We start from the raw sequence: 12,816 nt of genomic DNA, 5'->3' as shown, positions 1-12,816 counted from the left end.
ATAGACTGCAATGCATTCATTTTAGGAGACTTCAACACACCATTCACTCCAAAGGACAGATCCACCAGACAGAAAATAAGTAAGGACATGGAGGTACTGAACAACACACTAGAACAGATGGACCTAATAGAACTCTACACCCAAAAGCAACAGGATACACATTCTTCTCAAGTGCACATGGAACATTCTCCAGAATAGACCACATACTAGGACACAAAAAGAGCCTCAGTAAATTCCAAAAGATTGAAATCCTACCAACCAACTTTTCAGACCACAAAGGCATAAAACTAGAAATAAATTGTACAAAGAAAGCAAAAAGGCTCACAAACACATAGAGGCTTAACAACATGCTTCTAAATAGTCAATGGATCAACGACCAAATTAAAATGGAGATCCAGCAATACATGGAAATAAATGCCAACAACAACAGAAAGCCCCAACTTCTGTGGGACGCAGCGAAAGCAGTCTTAAGAGGAAAGTATATAGCAATCCAGGCATATTTCAAGAAGGAAGAACAAACCCAAATGAATAGTCTAATGTCACAATTATCAAAATTGGAAAAAGAAGAACAAATGAGGCCTAAAGTCACCAGAAGGAGGCACATAATAAAGATCAGAGAAGAAATAAACAAAATTGAGAAGAATAAAACAATAGCAAAAATCAATGAAACCAAGAGCTGGTTCTTTGAGAAAATAAACAAAATAGATAAGCCTCTAGCCAAACTTATTAAGAGAAAAAGAGAATCAACACACATCAACAGAATCAGAAATGAGAAAGGAAACATCATAACAGACCCAACAGAAATACAAAGAATTATTAGAGAATACTATGAAAAACGATATGCTAAGAAGCTGGAAAACCTAGAAGAAATGGACAACTTCCTAGAAAAATACAACCTTCCAAAACTGACCAAGGAAGAAACACAAAATCTAAACAAACCAATTACCAGCAAAGAAATTGAAGCGGTAATCAAAAAACTACCCAAGAAAAAAACACCCGGGCCAGATGGATTTACCTCGGAATTTTATCAGACATACAGAGAAGATATAATACCCATTCTCCTTAAAGTTTTCCAAAAAATAGAAGAGGAGGGAATACTCCCAAACTCATTCTATGAAGCCAACATCACCCTAATACCAAAACCAGGCCAACACCCCACCAAAAAAGAAAATTACAGACCAATATCCCTGATGAATGTAGATGCAAAAATACTCAATAAAATATTAGCTAACCGAATTCAAAAATATATCAAAAGGATCATACACCACGACCAAGTAGGATTCATCCCAGGAATGCAAGGATAGTACAACATTCGAAAATCCATCAACATCATCCACCACATCAACAAAAAGAAAGACAAAAACCACATGATCATCTCCATAGATGCTGAAAAAGCATTTGACAAAATTCAACATCCATTCATGACAAAAACTCTCAGCAAAATGGGTATAGATGGCAAGTACCTCAACATAATAAAGGCCATATATGACAAACCCACAGCCAACATTATACTTAACAGTGAGAAGCTGAAAGCTTTTCCTCTGAGATCGGGAACAAGACAGGGATGCCCACTCTCCCCACTGTTATTTAACATAGTACTGGAGGTCCTAGCCACAGCAATTAGACAAAACAAAGAAATACAAGGAATCCAGATTGGTAAAGAAGAAGTTAAACTGTCACTATTTGCAGATGACATGATATTGTACATAAAAAACCCTAAAGACTCCACTCCAAAACTACTAAAACTGATATCGGAATACAGCAAAGTTGCAGGATACAAAATTAACACACAGAAATCTGTGGCTTTCCTATACACTAACAATGAACCAATAGAAAGAGAAATCAGGAAAACAACTCCATTCACAATTGCATCAAAAAGAATAAAATACCTAGGAATAAACCTAACCAAAGAAGTGAAAGACCTATACCCTGAAAACTACAAGACATTCTTAAGAGAAATTAAAGAGGACACTAACAAATGGAAACTTATGCTCCTGGCTAGGAAGAATTAATATCGTCAAAATGGCCATCCTGCCCAAAGCAATATACAGATTTGATGCAATCCCTATCAAATTACCAACAACATTCTTCAACAAACTGGAACAAATAGTTAAAAAATTCATATGGAAACACCCCGAATAGCCAAAGCAATCCTGAGAAAGAAGAATAAAGTGGCAGGGATATCACTCCCCAACTTCAAGCTCTACTACAAAGCCATAGTAATCAAGACAATTTGGTACTGGCACAAGAACAGAGCCACAGACCAGTGGAACAGATTAGAGACTCCCGACATTAACCCAAACATATATGGTCAATTACTATTTGATAAAGGAGCCATGGACATACAATGGCAAAATGACAGTCTCTTCAACAGATGGTGCTGGCAAAACTGGACAGCTACATGTAAAAGAATGAAACTGGATCACTGTCTAACCCCATACACAAAAGTAAATTCAAAATGGATAAAAAACCTGAATGTAAGTCATGAAACCATAAAACTCTTAGAAAAAAACATAGGCAAAAATCTCTTGGACATAAACATGAGTGACTTCTTCATGAATACATCTCCCCAGGCAAAGAAAACAAAAGCAAAAATGAACAAGTGGGACTATATCAAGCTGAAAAGCTTCTATACAGCAAAGGACACCATCAATAGAACAAAAAGGTACCCTACAGTATGGGAGAATATATTTCTAAATGACAGATCTGATAAAGGCTTGACATCCAAAATATATAAAGAGTTCATGCACCTCAACAAACAAAAAGGAAATAATCCAATTAAAAAATGGGCAGAAGAGCTGAACAGACAGTTCTCCAAAGAAGAAAGTCAGATGGCCGACAGACATATGAAAAGATGCTCTACATCGCTAGTCATCAGAGAAATGCAAATTAAAACCACAATGAGATATCACCTCACACCAGTAAGGATGACTACCATCCAAAAGACAAACAAGAGATGTTGGCAAGGTTGTGGAGAAAGGGGAACCCTCCTACACTGCTGGTGGGAATGTAAATTAGTTCAACCATTGTGGAAAGCATTATGGAGGTTCCTCAAAATGCTCAAAATAGACTTACCATTTGACCCAGGAATTCCACTTCTAGGAATTTACCCTAAAGATGCAGCACTCTAGTTTGAAAAAGACAGATGCATCCCTATGTTTATCGCAGCACTATATACAATAGCCAAGAAATGGAAGCAACCTAAGTGTCCATCAGTAGATGAATGGATAAAGAAGATGTGGTATATATACACAATGGAATATTATTTAGCCATAAGAAGAAAACAAATCCTACCATTTGCAACAACATGGATGGAGCTAGAGGGTATTATGCTCAGTGAAATAAGCCAAGCGGAGAAAGACAAATACCAAATGATTTCACTCATCTGGGGAGTAAAAGAACAAAGGAAAAACTGAAGGAACAAAACAGCAGCAGAATCACAGAACCCAAGAATGGACTAACAGTTACCAAAGGGAAAGAGACTGGGGAGAATGGGTGGGTAGGGAGGGATAAGGGTGGGGGAGAAGAAAGGGGTTATTATGATTAGCATATATAATGTTGGGGGATGGGGGAAAGGGGAGGGTTTGCAACACAGAGAAGACAAGTAGTGATTCTACAACATTTTACTATGCTGATGGACAGTGACTGTAATGGGGTTTGTGGGGGGACTTGGTATAGGGGAGAGCCTAGTAAACATAATGTTCTTCATATAATTGTAGATTAATGACAACAAAATAAAATTTAAAAAAGTAAAACAAAAAAAACCACAAAAAATTTTTATCTAAATTTTCTAGTTTTCTCAGTTTGATTTGAATTATCCAGTCTATTGCTTCAATATTGACAGTGGAAGTCCTATAATTAGTTATTTAGTTGTTAGTTTTCCTGAACTCCACTGTGAATTCCTTGCGAGAAAGGACTGTGTTCATTTCTGCAGCACCAGATCATGTCAACTAGTAGATGCTTTATAGATGTTTATATCAGCCTATGTTCTTGCTTTCAGGTATGGAACTGAATCTAAGTAATTTAAGCTGCTCACAGAATCTGGGAAAGCCAGAGAGCTAATCACAGTAACTTAGAAGCTAGAGCAAACCTAGCTTCACAGACGGTTCAGGGCAGACATCACCTATGCTGCTGACAGGCCCAGGCACCACCTATTCTGCTAACAGGCCCAGGCACCGCAGCTTGTATCACTGATACCACCAGCACTAGATACGGGGCACTAACACTAGATCTGCTCCTCAGCCACGTACAGGTATTGGTACTGCTCAACAGGAAGACCAACAGAAAATGGATGGATAGGGAAGAATGGGGAAAGCTGAGAAAAGGATCGCAGGACAAGGGTGTGATAACTTTTGGAGAAAGCTGGTTTTACAAAGGAATTGATAAATGAATTCAATTTTCAGCATTTCAAAAATAGAAATCCTACAGAACTAGAGAGTAGGTTTCTTGATTCCTGGAGTTACTCCAAAGCGAACTACATTTCCAATTACTACATTAAGTAGGTGACACAAATGAAGAAAATGATCCAAGAAGACAGATCCCACTGTGACATCCCCCAGTACCACCACCTTCTTTCCTTGCCCTGGTATGCCCTGCTTGAAAATATTGTAATCCACTCCACATACTTTTTTTTCCCCCTAAATCCCCATATTCCTTTCTTGTAATCATCCTCAGAGCCATGTAAGTTTCAATGCTTTTCAATAGGATTTTTTCAGAGCGGCTATGTGAGCCAAATGCCCCAACAACCTCTATGTTAATGCCTTTCATACTGTAGAACTGGAGACTTTCTAATAAAAATGACTTTATTTCTAAGCTACTTATACAGATTGAGTTTTATAATAAGAATGTTTCTTCAGAAGTGTAGAAGTCCCCAGGGACTATCATCTGGTTTCCAGTCATTCTGTCCCCAAGTAAATGAACTCTGAAACAAAGGAGCAACTCTGCAGAGGTCTAAGATGAGCTGACTTCTCCATAAAGGACTTCTTTCTTTTTAAATACACTTGGCTATTTACCAAAAGACCTGCATGCAACAAGATAAGGGAAACGTCCAGGTGACTACTTCATCTCATTTCTTAACTAGGTTTTATGAGGTCACTAGGTAGTCTTGCCACCTTCTTTCCACTTTTTAGAGTCTTCCTGTATTTGTCTGTTGAATTATGTCCATGCGTTTTTTAATTGTAAGAGGGAGTACTAGGGCAGGATGAGGATAATTCCATCTTGGCCAGAACTAGAAGTCTTCCACCCATACATTTTTTAAGGGATGGGAATTATCCTAACATATAGATATATCATAATTTATACACATCAAAGCTTCTTTTACATACATACATGGTCTCCTTTTTTTTTCTTCAAAATAAATAATAGTATTTTAAAGAACATCTGAATATTTACTTTGCAGAGGTGGAAGTATTAAGTCAAAAGGGATAGCCATTTTAAATTTTGATAAATTTATCAAATTTCTATCAAATTAATACCAATAATAGTGAATGAGTGTGCATCATTTCTGCACATTTTCACTAACCTTTTATGTTATCAAATGTTTTAATGTTTGACGATCTAGTAGGCAGACTACTATTTATCATTGACTCATATTTCTTTGGATATTATTAAGGCTGAAAAAAATTTAAGTGTCAAGTGGTAACTTGTGGATAGTGTCATTTATTATTTAAATATTTTAGTGAGTTGATTTATATGTATAAGTTTATCATTTACTTTTCAAACATATTTAATGTCTTGTTTTTTAATGGAAGATTATGATGATGATGATTATTTGTGAGATATGATATTTCTACCTTCTTCCTATCAACTTAGTAGCATACTCAGATAGGAGTTCTCCAAAAAAATAATAGAAATTTTGCGGTAGGCAGGATAATGGCCCCTCAAAGATGTCTTATGTTATAATCACTGGAAACTGTGAATGTTATCTTATATGGCCAACAGGAATTAAGGATACAGATGGAATTAAGGTAGCTAACAGCTGACCTTAAAACAGTAAGATTACCCTTGATTATCCAGGTGGTCCCAATGTGATCAGTAGGATCCTCAAAAGTGGAAAAGAGAGACAGAAGAAAAGGTCAGAGTGATGAGATGTGATGTGAGGACCGACCCCTCCACTGCTCCCTCTGCATTTGGAGGAAGGGACCATGAGCCAAGGAATGTGGACAGCAACTATATGCCAGAAAAGGCAAGAAAATGGATTCTCCTACAGTCTCCAGGAAAGGAATGCAATCCTAACAATGCCCTGATCTTAGCCCAGTAACACCCATGTCAGACTTCTGACCTCCAGGACTATAAAACAATAAATCTGTACTGTTCTAAGCTACTAAATTTGTGGTCGTTTGTCACAACAGAAAACTAATACAGATTAAACAGTTCAAACTAATACAGTAAGGTCTACACAGGTATTACAAAAAAATGTGGAAGCACAATACAGAGTTTGGGAATGAGAGAATCCTGAGGGACACTTGTATGTCTGGGGTTGTAACTACCAGTGGAAAGCAGAGTTACCTTGGAGGAGGGCAAAATTAGGGATTTCACTCTTCTGCTATAACTTTCTCTTATCCTAACCACATTATAGCAAACTGAAGTTAACCATAATATGAGGCACCTTCTTTCTCTGGCCCTAGGGGCCCTCATTAGGAGACTACCACAACAATTCCAAAAGCCCTGTGTTACATTCAAAAATTGCACCTGCCTATGTGTGGATAAAGGGAAGATTCCTGTGGCCAGGATTCTCACCTGGCCCTGGTTGGCTAGCTCCCTACACACGTGTGGGCAATGCATCATTGACGCTATATAAAGAGCCCTGCCCAGTGCTCTGGGTGACACGGTGGCATGGCTGCAAGGCTGAAGAAGAGCAGAGCAGAGGCTGGAGTGGTGGTAGCACCAAGGACAGAGACTGGGACAGCTGTGTGGGTACAGAGGCCCAGAGGACAGCAGCCTGTGTGGCAAAACAGGCCCAGAGGCAGAGACCGGCTTGCTGCATGCAGACTTACTCTGAGTGGACGGGATTCTAGTGATTGACCTGCCACCGTGGAAATAGAGTTGGGTATAAACCCTTTCACCCCAAGAACATTCTACTGTTATTCCTTGGTCCCATGGAATCCATAGGGAACTTGCCCGGGGCTGAAATCCATTGGCAAGACACTATGTATCAATATAATTTCAAGCACATGTTAAAAATTTTCCTCCAATGGTGAAAAGCAACATGGAAGTGACAAAAAAGTTATTAGTTGAAATCCAGGATATAGGACACCATGAAAAGGATTGGTAATCTGCTAATATGCTCAGGAAACTTCAGTAAATTCAGATTACATGTATTAGTCAAATTACAGGAAGAAAGAAGACATTCTGTTCTCTATTTTTTGGTTAGTGATAAAGGCTGAGAAACCAGATCACTTTCCTCTTTATGAAGGTATACTTAAGGTAAAGAGCTGGTAAGACTTATCATTCCAAATACTTAAAGTGGCAAATGCCATTTTGCCTGCACAGTAGTTACCCAGTCCAAAGATATGTTCCTGTATGTAGTAGTGTCTTGCCACCATGTCACCCAGAGCACTGGGCAGAGCTCTTTATATAGTCAATGGCAACGTATTGCCACATGTGTGTAATGAGCTAGCCAACCAGGGCCAGGTGAGAATCCTGGCCACAGGAACCTTCATTTTATCCACAAGTAGCCATGTGCATTACTACTAAAATTCTGGGGAGGAGAGAGGGAGTGACACTGATAGGGGCAAAACCTTGATTCCTGCAAAACAACAGAAAAAAAAGTTGAGAGTAACTTAGGAATATTGTTCTTTGGCAAAGAAAAAACTCTCTCTTTGTGTATATACACACACACATACACATACAAATACATACACATATATTATATATATCTGACAGATTATATTTTCCAAAGATATCTCCAATCCCACATTTTCTTATGCTAGGTGACTTTGCCTTTCTGCCATCATGAGTTGGAGTCTTAATTCCTCTGCCCTTGAAGCTGGCTTTAGGGTTTACATGTAACTAATAGAATCCAACAGAAATGAACCTGGGTTACTTTCAAGTGTAGATTAAAAAGAAAAAAAAAAGATGCTTACACCTGGTTCATTTGGAACTCAAGTCTCCAGATATCCCCTTTCAGAACGGTCCAGGGTTCCAGGCTAGGAGCTAAATATGTGCATGAAGAAGCCTCGTGATAATACTAGTCCCCAAGCATTCAAATTTTCTTGTCCATTGAATAGGAAACATGCGAATCTGAATAGAAATGTAAGATAGGACTGGGGACTAACCTATGTTGATGGGGAAAATAAATAGGTACCAGAATAGAGAGACAGTTAAAGAGACAGACTGAATAAGACCTGGGTGATCTCTAGTAGTGGTAGCCAAGGAGGTGAAGAGTAGGGAACAAAGCTTGGAAGAAGAATCAAGTTTGTGTTTGGATATGTTAGAAGTGCCTAGGATGTAAAATACAGATTGATGGACAGACCAAAGAAAACTATGAAGGAAAGAGAAAAAGGAAAGGAAAAAAAAAGGAAACACAATGGGTTCTATCAGACAACAGCGTTTTTGAAAAGCAGTAGGTCAGCCTTGGTAGCACATAGTATAGAACCATCAGGGTAGACAAAGATGAGAAAGTCCTAAATTTAGAAAGTAGTGGGTCACTGATCATGCCAGCCGGGGAAATGGAAGGAATGGGTAGGGAAGAAGCTGAAGCAGCAAATTAATTTTTTTTCAAGAGGTTTATCAGAGAAAGAAAGGAGAGAATAGTGTATACCTGGTACTTTAAAACCCTATTCTGTATGTTGTTCCATGAAGATTACTAGTATGTATCACAGGATATAATCCACCTTAAAGATACAGTAATTATGGGATATATGTAATATGCTGCTCTTTACATAATATTCCTTTATGGGAAAGAGCATGTATTACTTGAGTTCATTTCAGCAGTTTTGTTGGATTTAAGAGCATTGCATACAATATTTTCTGAATACCTGACTCCAACTGTGCCAACAGGTCAATTAGTATACTTGATGGGCCACCAGAGATAAGGCTTATAATCCTTCCCAAACACAGACTATGTTTGGTTTAAAATTAAGTGACCTTTGTCCTTGGCCTCATTAGTATAACTGGACTTAACTCAGATTGGAAGGCCCTTCCTCCTGTTCTAAAGCTTTATCCATACTACGCTGGTTAAGGACAAGCCTAAGGATTGCAAAAGCAAACTTGCTCAAAGTCACATAGCCAGTAAAGGGAATAATCTGGATTCCAACTGGGATCTAAAGGATTCCAAAACAGGATCCTTCCGTTGTTATACCAGTATCAACCTACATTACCCTGAGCAATGAAACAAAGTCCCCATTCTGAGGGCACTCAGTGTAAACGGGACAGAACACATCAAGAATACAATCAATGATCGTGTGAGCAGCAATACACTAAAGGTACGTAACAGAACGATAGAAGAAAGCGCAGCTACCACTTTTAGAGTTCTTACCATTTGGCGGACATCGTATTAGACACTTCAAATACTCCTACACCAACTATGTGAAATACGAATTAAGCCCTTTTCACAAACTAGAAAACTGCTGCATGGAGATGCCGAAAATTGCACAATTATTAAGTAACTACATTTAGTCCCAGTGATCCTGAGAAGCGTCGACTGTACTAATAGAATGCAGGCTTTGTAGTCACCCAAAGTTGAGTTAAAATCTGGGTCTGAGGTACGTTAATTTTGTTACCTCCTAAAAGTCTCTCACCCTTGCCCACAAGGATTGTCTGAAAACTCCCAATCCTTCCCCGCCCCGTCCGTGCCAGGGTCCCCGCCTTCCGCCTCGCACACTTCAGGCTCCCCGCAGTCTGGATCCCGCCGAGCAGAGGCCCCACCCTTTCCAGAATCCCGCCCCGACGCTTCTTCCTCAGCTTTCCCTGCCCTCACCTCTCCATCACCCCCGTGGGGACTCCTTTACAAAGGGTCTCGTTCATGCGCAAGGCGTGTAGCACGGCCGATGTAAACGTGCCTGAACTCTCCAACCCGCATGGACACCCCGCTAAGCAGGCGCCCAGCGTCCTCCCGAAACTCAGCGGCTCAAGCTGCTCCCGACGAGGACCGCACAGGCTACCTTACCCTTTAGCGGCCTCCGAGTTCGCGGTGCTCTCCTGATAGGCTTCCGCCAGGCAAAAGCAATCGCTCCAACGCAACATGCTTGCTCGTCCACTGGAAATCCCAGCTTTAACGGTTGGTTCCGGCACGCTGGCGTGCAGTTGGGATTAAGAGATTTGTGTTGGGTTCTCGGTCAACTTCGCACTGATGTGGAGACTGGTATCTCTCTCACGTGCTTGGTCTTGAGTAATATCTTTTTGGGGGACTCCCTTGCATATAACCACTGACAAAATCAGCTGAGAAAAAAAGTTATTTTGATGACAGTATTCTAGCCTCTCACTATTGGTGGCTAATTGTGGGAGTTTGCCCGCTTAATTTAAAAAAAAACTTAAGTGCTACAAAATCTTTGGTTGAATGGTAATCATTGTAGTGTGTTGTCACTGAACTTTAAAGCAATGGCTTTTACTGCTAGATAGCCTATAATCTACATTTAGGAATGTCTATTTTCCACTCATTCAACTACCATCCAGCACACCTTTTTGCAGGGGGAACACTGAGATCAAACAATATTATCCTGTCTTAAAGAAGCTGGCAATCTAATGCTCACGCAAATGAACGTGTACCTGAAGTATAACAGTAGCTTAGGAAACAGCCCCCATATGTGCCCTTTGGCAGGGTGAGTCAGAGAAAGACTCACCTATCAAGGTGAGAACATAATAATACAGAGTACGGGTAACACAGAGCAACATTTCTCATACTATCCCTGAACTTTTTCCATCTGTCCGTGCCTCTTTATTGCCACTGAAACGTTCCTGGTTTAATCCCTTGTCATCTTTCCACCTGTTAAGGTAGCTCCTAAGTGGTCTCCAGAGAAAAAACTCCTGATCTCCTGGCTTCAGGCTGTTCCAATAATACCCACGTCTAAAGGATCACAGGGTCAAATATGGGATTCTCCTGCTTTTGCCTATAGTATTCATTGTAATTTTCTTAGCAAGGGATTTCAGTCCTTTCTTTGTAATATAACTTTGACCTGCCTTCTTGCCACTATCCCCCATTCACTGTATACTCCATCCCAGAGGAGACACCATTCTCTGAATATTCCATGAACTTAGACAACTTCACATGCAGCTCCACATTGATGAAGCCTCCTTTATTCTGCAAATGTTATTCACTCTCAGAATCTTTGACTCATATATCACAAAACACATATCATAGTCTTTTATTTTTAATGTATCAAGTGTCTCCACCATATATAAGAATATAAGCAATGTGAAAAGAGGAGAAAGTATTACTGTTTGAATCTCCATCTAAAAAAGTCCCAAGTATATGGCAAATGCTTAATAAATGTGCACAGAATGAATGGTGATGTAGATGATTTTAATCAGTCTTCTATGCCAGTGCCTTAATCAAGTTGGTGCATAGGAGGAGATTAGAGGCATACTTTGTGGAAAGGCAGTTTCCTCCCTGTTATGGAATAAAAAAAAAAAATGACAGCTGGAGTGAGCCAAAGAAGGTGAGTTGAGGTTTTAAGGCCCTGGTTCTGTGTTGCCCACCAGCAGAGGATGAACTATATACCAAGTGGAGCTTGTTCAATGTCCTTGAAGTTGCACACTTGGAGTAAGCATACTTTCTAGGGCATGAAAATAGACAGTGACTGCAGAAAGACTTAATACATGTTGGGAAATGTTTCTGGAATTTCAGCACAGGATTGTTCAAAACAATCCTCTTCATAGATGACTCCATACCTGACTTTAGCTTTACTTCTTTGGCTGCCCTGTGCACAATGGACACATCTCCATATTTCACCTGCTTGGTTATTTATCTGGATGTGAAGCCTTTGGTCAGATGAATGCCTCAATCCAGCAACTAGGGAGATAGGTGGATCATCAGATCATCTCTTCTGCTAAAAACCTTCCAATAGCTCATCATTCCCTTCAGGCCTTAAAGACCTTCCCAAAGGCTTTAAAATGGCCAATAAAGCCCGTGATCTGACCCTTCCCTCTGTCCTTTACCTCTCACTCCATCACTTCTGTTACTCTTCCCCTGAATCACTTGGCTTCAGTCCTACTTGCCTCCTGCATTCCTCCAATTACATTCCCACCAAAGGGCCTTTGCACCATTTCCTCTGCATGGAGTCCACTTACCCCAGATATGCACATGGCTAACTTCTTTAGTCCTTTGGATGAAGGAAATGTCATCTCAATGAGTCCTATCCTGAGAACCCTATTTAAAATTGTAACCTGCTGTCCCTTCCCCTATACTCCCAAATTCTGTCATCTTTCTTTACTTTGTGGTTTCCCTATAACACTCATCGATTCCTAACAACATAGAATTTACTTATTTACATATTTATTACATAATGTATCTTCCACTAACCAGCTGTTAGAATATAAGTCCACGAGAACAGAGATCTTTTTCTGTTGTTACCGTTTCAGTATTCTAAATGGGAGACTGTTGCCTGGCTCATAGCAGTCACTCAATTGCCATCATTAACTAATATTTGCCGTCTGTTCTCTGCTGCAATCTGCCCATGACAGAAACCCCTGATCAGCCTGACTGGCAACTTCCTGACATTTTATTCAGTTCAGTATCTTTAATGTTTTTGCTGCCAATAAAGCACTTTGTGCCCTTCCTTAGGCTCATGGGTAACACAGACAAAAAATTGATCACTAGTGTGGGTAAAATTGCGATATTTCTAGAATCTCTCATCTGGCCTTAGTACATCTCCATAT

The 12,816-nt window shown here is 39.8% G+C and overlaps 1 long non-coding RNA gene across 3 annotated transcripts in view; it reads right to left on the bottom strand.

Annotated features, from left to right (window-relative positions):
• Positions 1-10,413, bottom strand: part of LOC118968543 (uncharacterized) — a 72,543-nt gene extending 62,130 nt beyond the window's left edge. For 2 of the 3 annotated variants that reach the window (XR_012133770.1, XR_005056277.2), the window contains exon 1: positions 9,920-10,413. This is a non-coding gene — a long non-coding RNA (uncharacterized lncRNA). The remainder of the gene's footprint in view (positions 1-9,919) is intronic. The other variant, XR_012133771.1, reaches the window with a different exon arrangement.
• Between the last annotated feature and the right edge of the window lie 2,403 nt (positions 10,414-12,816).

This window comes from Manis javanica, chromosome 8 (assembly GCF_040802235.1).
Source record: "Manis javanica isolate MJ-LG chromosome 8, MJ_LKY, whole genome shotgun sequence".
Lineage (NCBI taxonomy): Eukaryota > Metazoa > Chordata > Mammalia > Pholidota > Manidae > Manis > Manis javanica.
Note: the sequence above shows the minus strand (reverse complement) of the source record. Positions and strands in the feature narration are given on the sequence as shown.